Consider the following 21,144-nt stretch of genomic DNA (forward strand, 5'->3'; position numbering starts at 1 on the left):
TAAAGAGAATGGAGAACCTGGGCAAGAGATGACAAAAGTAGAACTGAGTTTTCCTAGAGGCCCTGCCTTCCCAAAGGAAGGCAGCTTCTGACCAGACAAGCACTGGGGTCTATCACCAGAATCCACACATACGCATGGCTCAGAGAGTATGAGGAGGCTGATTTGTTGAGACATTCAGCTCTATTTTTATTCACTCTCCAAACCATAAACCCACACTTCACATTTCATTGTTTAGGGTGGATTAAGATTTTTGACTTGGTCTTTCTTGTGGTTTAATTTCCTGCATGCCTGTATGAAGGAAAAACTTCAGCATTCCTATGGAAACACATGACATTTTAACCTTTTCTTGGTAGGATGGTGTCCAGATTATTGGTGTCGTGACTGCTGTCTAACTCTATACTGCTCTAATAGAGAACATGACCTGCCTCTTCTCTACTCTACTGAGGCAGGTAGATTCCCACAGGTCAATGTTTATGGTCTGGCTCCTGAAATGCTAGGTCAGGGCAACTTTGCTTTATTAATACTTCAGTCCAATATTAAGAGATGATGTTGCCTCTGTATAATTCACATAACAGTTAAGTGTGACATTATTAGAATCATTAGTGATAAACATCATCCGAGTACAGAGTTTGGTAACTGCCAGTGATGGAAGAGTTGAACAATCTTAAAACTATTTCCAAGTGATTTCAATCACAAATCCAGGCATAGAAATAACAAACACATATTACAAGAAAAAAGAATGCTCCTTTTCTGTGTGAGCCAAGACCAGTTTTGTTTTCTGTTTAAAACAGTTTCACCTCCACTCATGCATGAAGTAGAGTCATAAAGTTTGTCAACTTTAATTCCTTCACTATAAACAATGTCTCCAAAACTTCAGGGTCTTCCTAACTGTCAAAAACCCTCCTAGCTCAGACAGAGCTATGGTTTTCAATTCAAGGATAGAGCCCTTCTCCAGGAGAATCTGGAACTGCACCAAATATTCCTTTTGCATCTAATGAGAGGCTTGAGATGCTGTCATAAACGCAAAAACTAGAAGTTGCTAGAAGAAGTAAACCAGTCAGGAGGAAAAACGCTCCTCCATGAAGGTAATTGCTGGGTGCTGCTGGGTGTGAACCCTACATTCTCTCCCAGTCCTGGGGCAGCACCATGTCAGCCTTCTGAGGGTTTGTCCCACCAACAGCACACAAGGCCAGTGACATACCACACAGCTCTAAGACACTAGTACCTTCCCTGTTCATGAAGAACAACGTTGCTTTCTTTTGATCATTCAACAAATACTTATTACCCCCACCACCCCTGGGTGCCAAGTGCTGTCCTCGCCACTGAAGATACAGCAGGGAAAAGACAGGCAAGGGCCCTGTTTTCATGTCACTCACAGCCTGGACAAGATGACTACAGACAGCAGTAAGTGCTGTGGAGAAAAGAAAACCAAGTGGTGGGATGCAGCATAATATTGTGAGGGGCTACTGACGTTGGGAAGACGGGGAAGGCCTCTGGAACAAGCAACATTTGAGCTAAGGCCTGAAAGATGGAAAAAGAGAAATGCAAAGATCTGGAAGAAGAAAGGGCAAAGAGAGGCTAGTAAAAAAAATCAGGGGATGCCTTTAGCACATTGGCATACAAAGGGAGAGGCGAGAAAGTCGTGGCTGGAGAGCTGAGTGAGCACCAGACCCACTGAGGGGCTTTAGCCAGGCAGAGGAGTAGCCTGATTGTACAAGATCCCTGCTCTGTAGACTTAGCACCTCTGTGCCTCTGTCCCTGGCCAGGAGCCCTGGTACCTAATTGGACATGCTAGCACCTGAGGCACCCTAGCTCTCTGGGCTGTGCTCCCAGCTCAACTTGAGGGATGTAATCAAGCACACCCCATTTAGGGAACCGCTTCTCTCTGCCACTTAACTTTCGTGAGGTTGGGGTCCAAAGACAGAGGATGTGGCTGCCACTCCTCGAGGAGGACAATACCAGGAAGGCTTAGGGCCACATGCACTCTCTCCTTCCCCAACTTCTCCCTTGTCATTATGGTCGGGTGCTGGTCCTGGCCTCGGCTCTCATTGGTACTATCACCAAAACCCTCTCCTCTCACCAATCAAGCTAGAACAAGCTGTATATCCAGGCAAACCATGGCACAATGAGTGTGGAAAAAATACCATGGTAGGTCCCCTACCCCACCCACATGTTAGTATACTGGAGAAATCAGGTTAAGTGATCTTCACAGAAATGAGGCCATAATAGGACTCTACACAGCCCAGCAGGCAACTGTAAAGGAGTCGGTGTGTGTGTCTGTGTTTAATTCATTCAATTACTAGTTGAATAAAGATATATCTGGCACTCTGACTAGAATAAGCAAAACAAGGTCCCTGCCCTCAAACTGCTTATAGACTAGTAACAGAGACTAAATAATGATGACAATAACCCAAGGAAGCCTATGACCAGTGTCCAGGGAGGGAGAGAAGCAGAACTGTGGGCGTAGTGAGGGGGCAGCTCTGGAGAAGACGGTGTTCAGCTGGGCCTTGTCTTAGTCAGCTCAGGCTGCCCTGACAAAATGCCCAGTGGGTGGCTTAAACAACAGACACTGATTTTCTCAGTTCAGAGTCCATGATCGAAGTGCTGGCAAATTTGGTTTTTGCTGAGAGCTCTCTTCCTGGCTTGTGCATGGCCGCCTTCTCGCTGTGTCCTCCAAGCCCTTTCGTCTGTGCCCAGAGAGACAGTGCTCGGCTGTTGCTCCCTCTCTGATAAGGACATCAACCCCCCTGGATCCCCCTGATGACCCCACTCAACCTTAATCACCTCCCAAAGGCCATCTTCAGATACCATCGGCTTGGAAGTTAGACTTCAACATGTGAGTCTGAGGGGGAGACAATTCAGTCCATAACAGGCTTTGAAAGACAGATTTGTATCAAAGTCTTTCCATGTGGGAAATGGAATTACAGAAGGAGAGACCAGTGACAGAAAAGGAGGGACTGGGAGCCTGGAAAATTTGTTGGGAGAGCAGAAAACAAGCTGGTTTGACTGGAATAAAGGACATGTGAGGGGCACAGTAGAGATGAGGCTGGAAAGGCAGTCAGGACAAGTTACAGAGGATTCCAGTGTCACGCATTGGCAGGGGGCCAAGGACATTACCGATCAGCAGATGACAGGATCGGGCCCAGGTCAAAGCTCTCCCGGGCAGCAGTGCGGAGGCCAGCCTGAGCGGGGAGGCGGATAAAGGGCTACTGTGATCGGCAGGACAAGGGAGGATGAGGGTCTACATTAAAGCCTTGGTGCAGAGTGGTATGAGGCTGTGGACAGATGAGCCTGAGCTTTTCTGAGATTAGCTGACTGGAGCCCACCCAAGGTGACAGGGGAACAAAAGTGAGGTCCTTATACCCAGGGCTGCCTTGCCCAGACTCCTCTGAGCACCAAAAATCTGCCTGAGTCCCTACTTGAAAACACTTTCCTGTTCTCACTCTGCCCAGTGAGGAGGCCTTGGCATGGCACAGTACAATGTGGCATCGCCAGACAGGAAGTGGGCTATACAAAGTCACTGTAGCCACGAAGGGCTGGGCTCCAAAGGGAGAATTCAGAGGTAAAAAGTGGGGGCTCTTCTCCAGCTAGGCCGAAGTCAACTGCCGCTCATCTGACCAACCTCCCCACGCCTGATGACCAGAACCAATGCTTACCAAGCCACCACTGGCCACACCCTCCCCAGGGCCCTAAAAAGAAGAAACCCCCTTGCTCACTCCTGAATTGGAAGGCAAAAGGGGTATCCAGAGATTCCAGAGAGCTGAGCACCTCCTCATGATCCAGCAGGCAGGATTCCTGATAGAGATTCCAGAGCAACACCATGGTTTTCTGAAGAGGCCAGGAAGCCAGTCATGCATAGTCTGCCTCGCAGCAGCCCCCTCAGGGCCCTCTGATTCTAACCCTACAATCAACCATCATATGTGGTTACACACACCAGTACATACACCAGGAGGCAGCTGACCCAGTTGGTGCCCAATGCCAAATGACATTCTGAGTTTTATAAGACTTGGCAGAAGATCACCAACCAGGTCACACTCGACATGTGCCAAAAAACTGGCATGAAACTGCATTTTTATTAACTGAATCCTATTTTCTCAAAAAGTAAAAGCAGAATTTCGAAGCTCCTTCATTTTCTTTTCTGGTTTTCAAACATCCAGTGAGCTTCCTATTTCTCCGAATTCCCTTCTTCCTACCATCCCTACCATGGCAGTCAGACAACTCAGGATAAAATATGTGCTCCGAGGAATCATATTTAAAGGCATCTCTGGACGAAGCGAGCTTCCGTTTAGAGAGCAGGCACTGCCTCACTCCCCACTCAGCACCTGACCCAGGAGAGCACAGCTCCCGCCAGAGTCACTCCTATGTTCTATCACAGGCCATGATCCCCTTTCCCTGAAGGACAGTGACCAGGTGTCACTCCTGGGATGTCTTCCACAGGTGACAAGTGGATCACGGAACCTGCGTGAGCAGGAATGCTGATCAGCACAAGTCTCTGGCTCCCTCACTTTGCAAAGAGCAGTCACTCAGCTGGCAGCAGGATAGGAAACCTATGGCATGAGGAGGCTACCAGGCCATGTGGACACTATGTTGATAATCATGTTTTTTAATGAAGGCTGTAAATCATCCCATTCATCAGCTGCATATAAAACCAAGTCTCAGGGAAGCTAGGACCCCTCACTTGGCCACTGAGTCAGGAAACCCTTGTACTCCCCACCCCATCTTTGTCTCAAGTGCCTCAGGCTCTCAAAAGGGGAGGAGCCTTTTACTTCCCTCCATGAGGGGCTGAGGAAAGGGATCTTGGGAATGAGGATTCCCCCCACCATAAACCAAGTCCAAGGATTTGTTGGGGCTTCTTGCTCTAGGCACGCCATTCTTTTTCTTCTAAGGATTTCTCACAATTTGCAACTATATACTTATTTACTTATTTATGGTCAGCCTCTCCCATGAGAATGTAGACTCCATTAGGGTTTATAACATTAGCTCCTAGTACAGTGTTGGGCACCTTCGACAACTATTGTTTTTAAAAGGAAATATGACTCTCCTAGAACCAGACTCACTAGGGAGGGAGCTACCCACTTAAGGACCTGGGTAGGAGGGTCAGCAAAGGACACTCGGGAGGTGATGTTGAACCCAAGTCCTTAGAAGAAAAGTGGCAAGATCTTACAAGTAACGAGAAGGCCTGCAAGTAGACAGAGCACAGGCAAAGCCAACCAACTGGAACAGAACATGAAAAAATATTTTCATGAACTGAATCCTGGAATATGGCAGCAGGATCCTGGAAGCCCAGCCAGAATGAGTATCACTGAATAATAGCGGGTATGTGAACTTAGCAACCAGAATGTAAGTATTTCAAAAATTTTATAACCAGGGTGGCCACGCAGAATGCACTGACTGACTGAGCACTAGCTCCATGGGCAGGAACAGAGAGTAGAAGCTAGCGAGAGATATGTGTGATGGAGAAATGGTGAGGGAATGAGAGAGGAAAGGAAGTCCAAGATGAGTTCTTTGTTTCTGGCTCAGGCAATCTATCATTTGCCAAGATAAGGAAAGGGCAATTTTGGGGAAAGAAGGACAATCAGTTCTGTGTTGCATGTTGACTTTGATGTACCTGTGGGATATTCAGAAGGAGATTCCCAGGGCCAGTCTTAACTGAGACTTTTGTAAAGCAGGTCTCAGGTAGACACGGCAGTAAGAATATTACTAGTGTTCAACCATATCCTGTTCTCCTGGCTCCTTGCAGGTAGGTGGCCATATGATTAGTTCCTGGCTAACTGAAAGTGAGCAGAAGTGATGGGGTAACTTCTGGACGATAACAGTGAAAGCCACTGTACAGCCTCATCTACTCTTCCCCTGCAAGTCATGTGTTCCAGGTGGCATAGCTATCGGATGGAAGTAACCTGGATCCCTGGGTTGTTGCTTAAAAGAAAGTTGCCCTAGATATAGCCACTGCACCCACAGTGAAATTGACTTGGGAGAAAAAAATTATGTATTAAGGCACTGAGATTCAGGGCATGTTTGTTACTACAGCGCAGTCTAGCGTAACTAATGCAGATGTCATCAGTGTACAAGTAGTAGCTAAAGTCAAGCTGGATAAGTAAGCATGCACAATCTTTTATCTGCCCACACACCTAAAAGATATGACATAATTTTAATAACAGGACCACACTCCAGTAATGAATGACCTGTAATGGAGAAGAGGCACTTCTGCCCCACTCCAGGCTACATATTATAATCTTGGGCGGAGGCGGGCTATATAGAATGTTTCAATCCCCTCGAGATAATTCTGATACCTTTGTGCTCATCTTCTGCCCCCACAATCTGAGAACAACCAGGATGAAACGAGGAGAGAAGCAAATCTTGAATATGAATCCCAGTTCTGTTACTCGGTCTCAAACACAAGCCATGCTTGTGAACCATCAGTGTGTGCCACCTCTCTGATACTCCTGTGTTATCTGATTAATTTATCATGTCTATTAAGTTCCCTCGGCTTCTCCAGTTCCTTACATTAACTCCCTTATGCTTATCGAGGGACTGTGAACACACAAAAAGCAGAAGTTTGGCGCTGCAATTGACAATGTGAAGAGTTCAGTAAGAAGATGCAAAAGTCACTGTTCTCATAGCACACTCCCTACCTCACAGAACACAAGCCTACAGGGCCTGAATGTGATCTGAGATGTAGTACACAGCCATACTCAGGACTAATGGCAAGGAATTCTCAAACCCTTGCCTGGGAATTCATTCCCTAGGCCTACTGACACACCTGACATCCCCTCTGCAGCATGTGAGGGATCACCTGTGACTCCTTCTCGCTGAGCCTTCACATCAGCACAACAAGCCAGGAGTTCTGTGAGAGGGCAGGGTCCTGCTCATGAAAGCTCTGTCCCTTCCTCAGGCTTCACTGGGTGTCCTCCTGCCTAACTCCTTATCCTCTGGTAGACTTTGTGGCTATCCATGCACAATTACTACCTCCCTTACATACTTTCTTTTACATTATCCCATTGTATGCACATGGTATTACATTAGTCAGTTCCAAGTCTGTGATGCTCACCAGGCAGCAGCTCTGTTAAATATTTCCACCAAGGACTTGTTAGAAGGTAGAGGAACATACCTATCAGGCTTGCCGAGGTCATGAAGCAGAGACATAGAATGGTGTGGTGCCATTTTTTGATATTTCATTGCTGACAGCTTTCAAGCACCATGCCTCCCTTGTCCCCTTCTGCCCACACCTGTGAAAGCTGATAAGAAAGCCTGGACGCTCCTTCCTTTTGTGCAGCAGGAATTTCAAACCGTGTAAGCCCTGGCCTGCGCAGAACCCTCAGCCCAACCCTACACCCAACCACCATAATACCCCACACTGGTCTTTCCCTACTCCTTTCCCATGTTATTTTCAGGCCAGTTAGGGAAGCATGCCTTGTTCTCACCAAGAAGTCTCATTAGGTGGGCTCAACATCCAAACCAAATTTTGAGAGGGGTCTATCCTGGTACAGTGGGGTGGCCACAATAAAAGGATACACAGGGCTGGGCTGTAAGAGCAAGCACTGCATCTCCAGCAGGATACCGTTGTCAATTAAGACCTCACATGCAGCCACATCAACAGATTACAGTGTTTCACATGCAGAGGTGAGAATATCTACCACCTTACTCTGTACTCCTTTGCATCTATCCTCCACACAGTGCCCACCTCTGAAGTTCTCTGTTCAAATCTGAGCCCATATTTTAAGGGGAGCATAGACCAACGTAGCATGCCCAGAAGCAGGCATACAGATCGTGAGCAGTCTAGAAATACATCCTGTAGGGAACACACAAAGAAAGTGGGGCTGTTTCCCTTTGTTGAAAGCTGCCTTCAAATTTCTGAAAAAAAGAAACTAGGCTTCTTCATCGAGGTCAAGAGTGGGTATGTAAGCATCAAGAGATAAAAGCAGGTTTTGGACAATGTAAGAAAGATCTTTCTAAAATCAAAACATGTCTAAAGATGAAAGCTTTACGAGTCCACGCAGGTTACACTGGACAATCTCACTCTCTGGGGATGCCACAGAATAGATTCAAGAACTAATGAAGGGATCCCGCCTTCGAGTTTGTTCCAACCCTGGAATTCTCTGACCCAATTCAACAACTCCCTTATCTCCACTAACAATTGCAATGTTCAATGGTCTGACCAGAAAAGGATATGGAAGTTCAAGGACTGGTTTGCAGTCACGTCCTATTTAAACTGAACCTGAATCCCAGCCAAAGAATCAGCAAGTGAAAATGATCTACGTGTGCACGTGTGTGCATGTGCACGTGTATATGGTTGGGGTGGGGGAGGGAGAGGAATGGTGATGAGATACAGACCACAGAATGGACGCTGTCAGGTTGCAAATTCAAAATCGATCCCCAGAAACAGAAACAAACTAACCTGACAGATCTAGAGGAAAGCAGTTTCCAACTGTGGACTCAATTTCATTCATGCTGTGAGGGAAACACTAAAAGGTGAGTTCCCAAATTCCACTTAGAGTAGTGGCACAAACTTAAAAGCAAGACACAGTTATGTCCCAGAAAGCCCTGTGTCTGCACCCTTCATGCTGTGTGACTTGTGTGCATCTCTGAGAACACCTTCTCGGTGCTCCCCAGGCTGCACTGCATTGCCCCCTCCCCTCCTGCTTTGCCCGCCTCACACCTAGGCACTCTGGGCCAGGACTCTGCACTGCGGACAGAGCAGGAATGGGGTGAAGTGGAGTGACCAAGCCTCTGGTGAGGAACACTAATCTCGAGTATCATCAAGATGGTGATCTGGGGTTCCAGGAGGCCCCGGGAGAACACTCCTGACTTCATAGCAGAAGGAAGGAGGGGAGAACACAAGGTCTGACAGAGAGGAGAGGTGGCCAGGCAGCACACCTAGGAGGGTATGGCCCGGACCAGCACAAAGACATTGCTAATTCCTGATCCCAGCATCTGCACTGAAGCCAGGGGGAGGGAGGTGGACTGACAGTCCCTCAGTTACCAGGTTTCTATCCTGGCAACCTGTAAGTCAAGGTCAAGAAGGAAGGAGTCCCAGAGGTTTGGGGATAACTTATCCCTCTGGCTCGCCTGGTCCTCAAGGCTTATTTCCTTTAGCCAAAACCTCCCCTGATTCCTGAGCTGTTTCCTGCTGCTTTTTTCATTTCATCATTCCCTTTTGAACAATTTCCTGTTCCTTTTTCTTTCTATGGGGGCTGTACTCCTCTTCCTGGCTCTGTAGCCCTTAGAAATAAGCAAACAAACAGATAAGGGTCGGCCTCTGGGGCCAGTCCCTGTGGCCCCTCCCAGCCCCAGAGTGTGAGGTGGCCTTGTCTCACCAAGAAGACCAGGAAGCATGGTGATGGGAGCAAGTGCCACTGCAAACAAGACCAGGCTCACAGGCCTAATGGCTCCACATACACATACATAGGAGCAGACTGGAAAGGCACCCACTGCCCCCCCACCCTACGATGACACCTCTGCTCTCCAGGAGCAATGGCAACACAGGCACTCCTTAGGAGAAACTACCAGAATCCCATTGCCAGACCAGGATTTTGTTCATAGGAGGTTTTCAAAGAGAAAGTGGTATAAGATCTTCGGCTGTAAAAAGAAAAAGTAAGAGACATGGTTCGTCCCTGCTTGGCTAATGAGGGTTGACCACAGACCAAAACGTAAAATGCCCAATTGGTTCCAAAGAACTAAGTGTAGACAGGCCAAAGACTTGGGGGTGGAGAGTACAGGGGTAAAAGACACGGTCAAGCAACGGTAGAGACGTCCCCAGCATACGAAGGGCAGTGAACAAACCCATCTAAGGGGCAGGTGTTAAGAACTTAAGGTGTTAAGATCCTATTTCCTATATTTACAAAAAAGAAACAAAGGTGTTAATTTATTTTAGAAGTCAATGCTTGGGAAAGCTTTGCTTCCTTCTCTCTGATATAGCTATGTAAATAGTGAGAAACCTTTTTTTTTTGCACTGGCTGCTTGGCTAAAAAGCTTCCTTTGCAACTATGCATGTCTGTATGTCTTTCCATCTTTTTCTGTGGGACCTAAGCTTTCATCTTCTATATGTTTGTTTATTTTTTTTAACTTTGTGTTATTTTAATGAACACCTCAAATTCTTTGAGGAATAAGGGAAGCGATTAATTAGGAAGATGATTATAATAAATACCAACCTTAATAGTAAATAAACTTCACTTGAATGCTTGCCAAGTGCCAGGTGCTGTTCTAAGCTCTTCCTATATATAAACTCACTTGGTTGTCACAACAACCCTGGAGTAGGGTGTCGAACAGAGCCATGCAGTTTTCCTCCACAGGTCATACTCTAACTCACTGCACTATGCATGGAAATATGAGGACGAGACAAATGAATTACCTAATTAACTCACAGATAATGGTTAAGCTCTCAGGCTAACTTCTGAGGTTAGTTTCAAATGAGCTATAGTATTTTTCTTTAAGATCTCCAGTGAAATACGCTACTACAAATACATTTCCTCTCTCAAGAGATACTCTACTTTTCCAGTCCAATTCTGGACCAATATGACTAAAAACTGCCATTTGTTGAGTTACTGCCTTGTGCCAGACACCACGAAGGGCACATTAATTAATTCATCCAAATCCTGATTCCTTGTTGTCATCTTAACAGCTGTGTGCTCATGGGTAAATCATCTAACCTCTCTGTGCTAGACCTTCTCATCTTTAAGATGAGAAAACAATAGTGCCTACTTCCTTATCCTGTATGGTAGCTGTGTGTGTTAGGGGTTAGCACTAAAGAAGCACTTAGAATAGTGGCTAGCATCTAGCAATTGCTCAATTAATGTCAGTTATCACCGCTGCTGATGCTGCTACTATTACCTGACAAACAGGTTGCTTTCTGTAGTTATCCTTGTCAGGTAATAGTAGTAGCATCAGCAGCTCTATCAAAGCAATATCAGTAATGTTTACTATACAAGGGACTGGAATATAGCACCTCCATTTCAAAATATCTAAGTCTCAAATTACTCCAGATAAATACATTAGCCCTGTATTCAACTGGACAAGTCAGAGTCAGAGAGCCAGACTCAGTCGTTACTCCCACTGCTAAAAGCGTCTAAACAGCTCTGGAGGGAAGAAAACATCCTGCTTGTTTTTCATTCTCCTTCCCTGCCCCCGCCCCCAAACTTAGCAGTAAGCCAAGGTCTGCTTTTACCATCAAGAGGTGAAGATCTTAATACAAAAAGGCATTGGTGGAAGGAAGGAAATTTAAAAAAAAAAACAAAAACAAAAAAACAAAGACCTTACATTTTTCATCCCTTTATGTGAAATCTGTTTTTTTCCTCCCAAAAATAACAACAACTACTTCCCTATGAAAGGTCAGAATCTAAGCCGTTAGGGTAGAACTGCCAAAATAACTCCCTAAACCCAAAAGATTTACTGAAAACCTTCTAATGTGCCTGGTGCTAAAGAATGTACCAAGGATAAAAGAATTTCAAAATCAAGAGAGAGTAGAAAAATTAACTATGTTACTAAAGCTTATATCATGCTTTCATATATTTCATCTCCTTTATTTTCTACGAAACCCTGTGAGGTACAAATTATTATCATTTTACAATTTGAAAAACTGAAGCTCAAGCATGACAAATAAATGATGAAGTTCACACAACTGTTAGTGGCAAAGTTAGGATGAAGTTCAGGTCTGGGAACTCTAAACTCATCCCTCTGCTCCACTCATTGCCTGCCTCCCACTGAACTCCTGGGATTCAGGCTGGGATTGGTCTGCTCTTGGGCTCTCTGCGAAATTGGCTTCCATCTGCTATAGCCACTGAAAGAAGGTCAAGTCATTTCCAGGAACCCAGGGACATGAGTTCCTCCAGACAGGGGTCAAGGCTCTGTGATGGTTGTGAACAAGAAGGAAGTGAAATTACCGTGGGGCCCAGAGACTAACCGTCACTCAGCCCAGTCCCCAGGGGAGGATAATTTGGAATCGACTCAGATCCACTCCTCAACACCTCAAGACCTGAAAGGAACTAGTGTGAGGTTTAAATGGCCAGAAAAAGCTTGAAGGCCTGAAGACTTCCGAAGGTTAAAAGAGCTTTGTGATCCACTTTGTAGCCTCAGGCCATCTGTGAGGCATCTCATTTTGGGTGAGGAGCACCATCCTAAATTCTGGAGTGAAAATCTTCTGTTAGAAGACAGGCTGAGTTTATCAGCTAAAGAGGGGGAGAAGAAGAAAAACAAAGATAAAAAACTTATGGCATAGTTTGCACAATGCTTCCTGGCATATATAAATTCATTTCCTCTCCATAATTGCCCTATGAGGTCCACAAGGAACAAACAGAGCAAGATACACAGATGAGCCCTGCACCAAGGCCACTAGTGTAGAGCCCCATCTGGGTTCTTTTAGTAAGTGAGTTAATTCAGTGCAAAGTAAAAATAGACAAGCCTGGCGAATGCTTCATTTTTATAAGGACTACATGAATTTTTCAGACACCACCTTCCAAAACTGTTATAAGTGTGGAATGAGGATTGTTTGCTAGCATAATGTATAGTGCCCTCCACACCTCAGTTGGTTTCCTTTTGGATTTCAAATGGGCAAACACCATGAAATCATACATGGGGCTAAAGAATGACACCCATCTTCCCTGCCATTGCCTTGAGTCTGAAAACATGACTAAAATCTCATTGCCCCTCATTGGCTGTCACCATACTCTCAGATCACCTTAAGAAATGGCTTCTTAATTACAAAAGTTTAGGAAAATCCTCAAAATGGTTCAGAAGAACCCCCTTCCCCCTCATTCCCCCAAGAAACCTACTGAGTCTATCTGATCCAGAGTCTACTTACTCAGAAACAAGGTCACTCCCTCTTCAGGTCTCACTGGACAATCAATACAACCCCCGCCCAACTCCCACACTACTTCTAAAACTTCCAATACTTGAATTAGCATAGACAGTGTGAGCTGAGAAAATACTCTGGGGAAATTACTGATCTGGAAGGAAATACCTACACTTCAGTTAAGAAAAAAATATGAAGTTCCCCCTTCACGTCAAATCACTCTTATCTTTAGCAATAAAATGGAGTACATTAAAAAGAAGGACTACATAATTTATCTCTGTATCTTAACAATTCTTTCAGTTTCATTTTCCCAAATGTTAGGTATTTTACACAGCTCACTTTACAGACTGTACAAGTCAGAAATCATAGCAATGAAGGCTTGGCATCCCTTATGTCTACTCTTCTGCAGACCAGTGACAGCTCCACAAACGACCTCATTCTAGTTAAAGAAAAAAAAAGGGAACGATAAGAAGGGGAAAGCAATGAAAGAATGGCGTGCACTGGAGTGTTAGGAAGAAAAGTCTGTTCTGCAAAACAAAAAATAAGGGTTTTGGAATGCTCAGTGTCTTTAAACTTAGAAGAATAAAGAATGAAGAAAGCAGCTTGGTTGGGGGATGTTCCATCATAATAATCTGACTAGCAGAACACAGAACTCTGAGCACGTCTGCAGTGTGGAATTGGGGAGAATGAACGACACTGAAGGAACGTTCCCCAGAGCCAACACCATAAGGACAGAAACACCAAAAAATAAGTTACTGGCATCTTTGGGTCCTGCTTCAGGAGCAAAGCTGTCGTCTGGAGGGGTTTTTGATCCATTTTTGTTTTTTTCCCTCTGATCTCTGACGTTACTGAATGACCATGGGTAATGAGGTCAATTTGTGCTGATTTATAAAAACCAGCTTTCTAACTTTAGAGCTGTGACACAAATTATATTAGCCCTCTACTGAGTGCGTGTAGTTATCAGAACTGGGCTGACCTGGCCTGAGCAAAAGGTCAACACACCCTCCAGATGCTGAGGGATTCAGTGGGGACAATGGCTTCACTTTCTTCCTTTAGGTCTTTCCTAAATGCCGAAAGTGAGCCCTCTTTTTTGAGTGTGGTTAGACACATAAAATTTACGAAGTGATCCTCACGATAAGTCTAGTACCCACCTGGCACTATATATATAGTTATTACAATATTATTGACTATATTCCATATGCTGTACTTTATATCCCTGTGACTATTCCTAACTACCAATTTGTACTTCTTAATCTCTTCACCTTTTTCACCTAGTCTCCCAAAGGCCCTCCCATCTGGCAGTTTGTTCTCTGTATCTGTAACCTATTTCTGTTATGTTTGTTTATTTTGTTATTTAGATTCCACATATAAGTGAAATCATCTGGTATTTGTCTTTTTCTGTTTGCCTTATTTCGCTTAGCATAATACCCTCCAGGTCCATCCATGTTGTTGCAAATGGTAATAAGATTTCATTATTTTTTATGACTGAGTAATATTCATTGTATATATGTCCACTTCCTCTTTATCTAATTGTCTATTGATGGGGTGAGCCCTAACTCTTATTTCTCTAAAAGGGGGCTAACATACCCATTTCTACACTTGGATACCTACCTTTTCATTCACGAGTCCAGAAGAGCCTCTCCTTCCTCTTCCTGCCTCTCTTCAATGACTTTCACTCAGATTTGTAACCTCTTTACTTTCCTATGAAGGCTTTCTTCTCCCTTAGCACTCCAGCTCTGAAGACTTTAGACCAGAACTTTCCCATATCACCATCACTCTGACACCTGCCATGAGCGCTAAACCTCCCAAATCACTTACCAGTTCCAAGTCACTTCTCTCCTAAATGCCTGCACTGTCTTCCTCAGCTGCCTTCTGTCACATACTAAGTTTTCTCAAACTTGAAAGCCACAGCAGAGCTGCTCCCCAGACTGTCATTCTCCTCTTCAAAACCTTCCAGTGCTGGCTCCCAAACCACAACCCCACAAACAGAACTCAAACAAACTCTTCACTGGGCTTTGATGTGCTCTGTGGGGATCCTCAAGTCCAGGTTCATCCCACAAAAGAATGCATGAAAAAACACTTAAGCCACTAGACGAAAATGCAAACCATGTTGCTTTCTTGCTTAGAACTACATCAGTGGTTGCAAATCCCACAGTTCCCAGGATAAAATTCTCAATTTTCAGCACAGCTCTCAAAGCCTTGCATGGCTTGAACCCACCACCTCTCCAGCCCTGGTTTGCAGCTCGTTGGGCTCCAGCAACACTGGTTGGGCCTCAGTGTCTAGGGCCTATTAAGCTCCTTCCACCACAAAAGCCTTTATATCCACCACACTCTCAACCTGTACCCCTCTCCCTCGCCTCCTGGCCCAGCTAAGTCCCACCCGCCCATCAGTCTCAACTTAAATGTCACTCTCTCAAGGAAGCCTTTCTTAACACCCTCCACACACCCCAAAATCCCCACTAACACAGCACCTGTAATTCCCCTTCGCTGCCCTTATCACACCTGCAATTGATTAACCACCTGGTCAACTATGTGATAGATGTCTATCTTCACTGTACATTCCATGAGAACAGAGACCACAGCTGTCTAACCCCTGTATCCCTAGCATGTAGGGCTCACAGTTGGAATTCAGTAAATCTTTGCTGAATGAATAAGTGAAGTGCTGATAACAACTTCATCTACCTGAGTCCTCTTACTGGTAATATTGGCTGAAGCTTTGCTTCTGATGTCCCCAACTTTCTCTTTTGTGTTCCTTCTTTAGATATCTGCCTCCACAGCCATTACCCGCATTCAGTTTTTTAAGGAAATGTCAAACTATCCATGTAGCACTGTGAGGAACCGTAAGATTATATTCAATCAATCAGAGGCACTCTCCCCCTAATATCTTGTCCTAATATTTACTGAAGCAACTTAACTCAAGAAATGGGAATCTGCCTCTGGAAACTATTCTTTTAAGCTTCTCCAGTTTTAATTGCTTTGCATGCAAACTGAAGTAGAATCCTAGTTGACTGAAACTTTTTTTTCCTTTGCAGCCAGAAGTGAATGATGCAGGCTATATGCAGTAAACATGGTCTTAATATTATGGGAAGACTTAGAGCTAAGGACATGCCTGGACATGATGAATGAAGCTGTGTGTTTGTAAATTAGATGAATGCCAGGAAATAGTTCAAATTTCTCTGTCTTACTAAACACTTCAAAGATGTGTGCTTGTTTATTGTCAATCTTTTATACCACTCCCTACATGCACTTTAAAAAAAAACAAAAACAAATTCTTTCTCTTTGACAAAGGCCCTAATAGAGAAAGTCACTATGATATGAAATGCATCCCAAGGATATGAATTCAACTAATGCCTCAAGAAGCTTCCCTGGCTCTAAATTTAGATGAAAGAGTAAATACCTGACTCTAAGAAAGGTTTGATCCCAGAGATACCACTTCTAGACAGGAAAGAGTCTAAGGGACAGAATTACATTAGTTTCCCTCCCAAAGGCCTAATTAATAGGAATGGTCTCTGGCCAGCTAACCACAAATGTAGGACCCGCCCTTTACTCCCTGGAGAGAGAAGTCTAGGATGTGAGGCTGAATTGATCCTCTGTGCTGGCTGGAGAAGACCAGGGTGGGTGCTACAGGGCCATGCATTCCACCAACAGCTACAGCAGATCGACAAACATTCTTCTGCAGTTTCTTCTCATTTCCTGAGCAGGGCAGACAGTGACATGAGGTATGCTGGCCCCTAGGAGCTTTCCAGAAATCCAGACCCCTGTAAAGGCCCTGGTGAAGTGAACTTTCCAGACTAACAGCCAAAGATGCCTCTTGGGTGCACATGGTCTCCTGACTTTAGATCCTCAGGAAGATGAGACCCTGATCGCCAGGACTAGATGGGCATAGGACCTATCCAGCTCAAGGTTCAACAGCTAAAACTGCTTGTTCCTATTTTGGTCCATTGTGCACTATCTCAAAATCATAGAATCTTGGGGCTGAAGGGGCAAAAATTTCTTCCAATCCTCACTCCAATGTTTGATTTTCTTCCACAACCAAACTTGTGTAAATGTTAAGCACTTACTCAAACATGTTGTGATTTAACTTGACAGAGACATCTCAAAACCAGGAGATGCAGTCTGGCCTGAGCTCAAGCTCTGCTCTAGCTTTCAGTAGATGTGTGATCTTGAGTCATTTCATCTTTCTGGGTGTCATTTTCCTCACGCAATAATAGTAAATAACAATAATGCTCACCTCCATGGAGCACTTATGTAGCTGTCACTATGCTGAATACTTTACAATGATTAGGTAATTCAAACCTCCCAAGAACCTTATGAGTTGGATACTGTATTATTCCCACTTTACATAAGAAAACCGAGATTTAGAACATATGTGACTCGGCCACTAAGCTATGCAAACACAGGAAACCTCTAGAAATTCAGGCTTAAAAATAAAAATTGAAAACAAAAATACTGAGCAAAATTATCAGTGACCACACACTCAACATGAGTTGGGTTTCACAGATTCATTCCAGGCAACTTACTAAACAAACAAACAAATTAAACAGAAATAACAACTATCAAGGGGTAAAAAATCAGAAAGCAAAGTTGCTGCAATATTTTACCAAAACATTAAATTCTCAACAAAAATTACGAGACACACAGAGAAATAGGAAAGTGTGACCCATAGTCAGGAATTAAAGCAGTTAATAAAAATTGTTTTTGAATGTATCTAGATATTGAATTTAGCAGACAAAAACTTCAAAGTCAATAATTATAACTATGTCCAAAGAACTAAAGGAAATATATTTAAAGAGGTTTAAGAAAATATGATAACAATGAATCAATAAATATTTTCAATAGGGATAAATATTTTTTAAAGAACCAAATGAAAATTCTAGAGTTAAAGAGATCAATAACTGAAATGAAAAGCTCACGAGAGGGGTTCAACAAAAAATTCAAGATGGCAAAAGAAATAAGCACTGAATTTGTATACAAAGAAATAAAAATTATCGAATCAGAAGAACAAATAGAAAAAACTGTAGAAAAATGAATGAAGTCTCAGAGACCTGTGGGACATCAAACATACCACATACATGAAATGAGAGCCCCAGATAGCAAAGACCAGGGGAGATAGAAGAAAAAATGTTTATAGAAACAATGACTGAAAATTTCTTAAACTTGAAAAACATTAATCTACATACACAAAAAGCTCAACATACCCCAAGTAGGATAAATATAAAAAGAGTTACACCTAGATAAAGTGTAATTGAACTCTTGAAAGATGAAGAGAAAGAGAAAATTTTGAAGGCAGTAATAGGAAAACACCTCATCATGTACCAAAGGAGTATCAGTATGATTGCTGTGGAGGACAAAAGGCAATGGGAGACATAACTGAAGTAATAAAAGCAAACTGTCAACCAAGATTTCCATAGCTAGCAAAACAATTCTTCAAAAATGAAAACAAAATAGACATTTCCAGATAAACAAAGAAACAAAAAACGCATCATTCACAGAGTAGCCATAAAAGAAATACTAAAGAAAGTCCATCAGGCTGAAAGGAAATCATGCCAGATATTAATTTAAATCCACAGGAAGAAATGAAGAGTACCAGATACATACATGTGTTAATATAAAAGACTAAATATATGTTTCTCATTATTGATTATAACATTATTATTGAGATTATTATAAACATGTAATAAATATTAAAATAGCACAAAGGAAGGAAGAAAGAATGGGGCTGAAGCAGTTTCTATTTCACAGGAATTCAGTTCTTATTAATCTGAAGTAGATGGTGATAAGGTGCACACTGTAAGGCCTAGAGCAACCACTAAAAAAAAAATATTTAAAAATACAGCAAAAAATCAACAGAAGAATTGATACCCTAAAATATATTTATTTAACATAAAAGAAGGCAATCAAGGAAGAATATAGGTAGAAAAAAGACAGAAGACATATAGAAAACAAACAGCAAATGGCAAATGTATCAATCAATTAAGTAAATATGAATGGTCTTAATACCCTAAACAAAGGCAGGGATTGCCAGATTGGATAAAAAAGCAAAATCCAAACTTTGTGCTATCTACAAATGACACATTTTAGATTCAAACACAAAAATATGTTAAAAATAAAAAGAATGAGAAAAACTATACCATGCAAACAATAACCATAAGAAAGCTGGAGTGGCTATATTAATAAGCAACAAAATAGATTTTAATATAAGAATTCTTGTTCGAGATAAAGAAAAACATTCCAAAATAATAAAAGGGTTAATATGTCAGGAAGATATAAAAATTATATATGCATCTGCACCTAAAACCAGATGCCAAAAACACATGACACAACTAACAGAACTAAAAGGAGAAATAGAAAATTAAATAATTATAGATTTAAATATTCCAGTGTCAATAACTGATAGAATGACTACTCCTAATATTAGCAAGAATTTAGAAGACTTGAATACAATCAACTTGATCTAATATATATTTTATATATATATGATATATAGATATAGATATATATCTATATACATATATATTATATATATCATATATATATATAATGCTTCATCCAATGATTGCAGAATATATAATGTACAGATTCAGCAGAGTGAAGTACACATGAAAGATTCCCTGGGATAGATTATATACTAATCCACGGACAAGTCTCAATAAATTTAAATAGTCTGAAATCATACCAAGTATGTTCTCTGTTTAAAAGTAGAAATTAACAAGAGAACAAAACCTAGGAAACTTTCAAAAATTTAGAAATTAAACTACATACTTCTAAATAACTCACCGGTTAAAAAAGAAATGACAAGAGAAATTAGAAAATATTTTGAACTCAATGAAAATGAAAACATAGCATATCAAAATATGTAGCAATAAGCAATGCGTAGAGGAGAAATTTATAGCTTTACATGGCTACATTAGAAAAGAAGGGTCTCAAACAAATAACTTTCACCTTAGAAGCTAGAAAAAGAAGAGCAAGCTAAAACCAAAGTAATCATAGGGAAATAAAAAAAGATTAGTGCAGAAATCAATAAAAGAGGAATCAGGAAAAAAACTAGAGAAAAGAAACCAAAAGTTGGTTCTTTGAAAAGATCTACCAAGTTAACAAAACCTTACCTACACTTATGAGAGAGAGAGAGAGAGAGAGAGAGAGAGAGAACACACAAATTACAACGAAAGGATGTGTGAAAGAAGGGGCACCACTACAACTCTACAAAACAGTTTTATGTCAACAAATTAGACAACTTGGTTATTAGACAACAAATTAGACAACAAAACAGTTTTATGTCAACAAATTAGACAACTTGGTTAAAATGGAAATGTCTAGAAAGACATAAATTACCAAATTGACCCAAGAAGAAATAGATAATCTGAATAGATCTACAATAAGAAACTGAATTCATAATTTAAAATCTTCCCACGAAGAAAAGTGCAGGACCAGAAGATGCTCATTGGTGAATCCTATCAAATGTTTAAAGAAGAAATAATACCAATTTCTCACAAAATATTTCAGAACTCATTCTATGAGACCAAACACATCACACACAAAAAAAATTTTAACTCTTAACAAAATATTACCAAACCCTATCTACCAATATGTAAAAAGAATTATAGAGGATAACCAAGTAGGGATTCATTCCAGGAATTTTGGATGTTACACCAAGGTTGGTGTAACATCCAAAATTAATTAATGTAATACACCATAATCACAGACTAAAGGACAAAACAACACATCATCTCCATAGACAAGATAAAAAATTCTCAATAAACTAGGAAAATAAGGGACCTTCTTTAACCTGATAAAGGGCATCTATCAGGTTTTTAAAACCTACAGCCAACCATCAATATGGAAATGGTAAGAGACTGACTGCATTCCTCCTAGACTGGGAACAGGACAAAGATATAATTTTGCCACTTCTATTCAAGCCATGTAGTGGAGGTTCTAGCAATAAGGCAAAAATCATCATCATCATGAAAGTAATTAAAGGTATCCAGATTGGAAAGGAAGAAGTAAAACTGTCTTTACTCACAGATGACGTGCTCTTGTATGTTAAAAATCAAGGAGTCCACGCAGAAAAGACTACTATAACTAATCACCTCCTAGAGGTCCCACCTCCAAATATCACCACATTGGGGATTAGGATTTGAGCACATGAGTTTTGGAGGGTTACGCATTCAGTCCATTGCACTTGAAAATCTACCCAAGAAAAATAAAAATATATATCCACACAGAACATACACCAGAATGTCTGCATAGCATTATTTATAATAATCCTAAACTGGAAATAATCCAAATGTCCATCAACTCATGAATACATGAACAAAATGTAGTAGTATATCCATACAATGGACTACCACTCAACAACTAAA

The 21,144-nt window shown here is 42.1% G+C and overlaps 1 protein-coding gene and 1 long non-coding RNA gene across 4 annotated transcripts in view; both read right to left on the bottom strand.

Moving 5' to 3' along the window:
- The window catches only part of XXYLT1 (xyloside xylosyltransferase 1), a 158,864-nt gene that overhangs the window by 82,201 nt on the left and 55,519 nt on the right, over positions 1 to 21,144 (bottom strand). The gene's annotated exons all lie outside the window — the stretch shown is intronic.
- Positions 1 to 21,144, bottom strand: part of LOC120592841 (uncharacterized) — a 45,620-nt gene that overhangs the window by 4,815 nt on the left and 19,661 nt on the right. The window lies entirely within an intron of this gene.

This window comes from Pteropus medius, unplaced genomic scaffold, assembly GCF_902729225.1.
Source record: "Pteropus medius unplaced genomic scaffold, Ma_sr-lr_union100, whole genome shotgun sequence".
In the NCBI taxonomy this organism is placed as follows: domain Eukaryota; kingdom Metazoa; phylum Chordata; class Mammalia; order Chiroptera; family Pteropodidae; genus Pteropus; species Pteropus medius.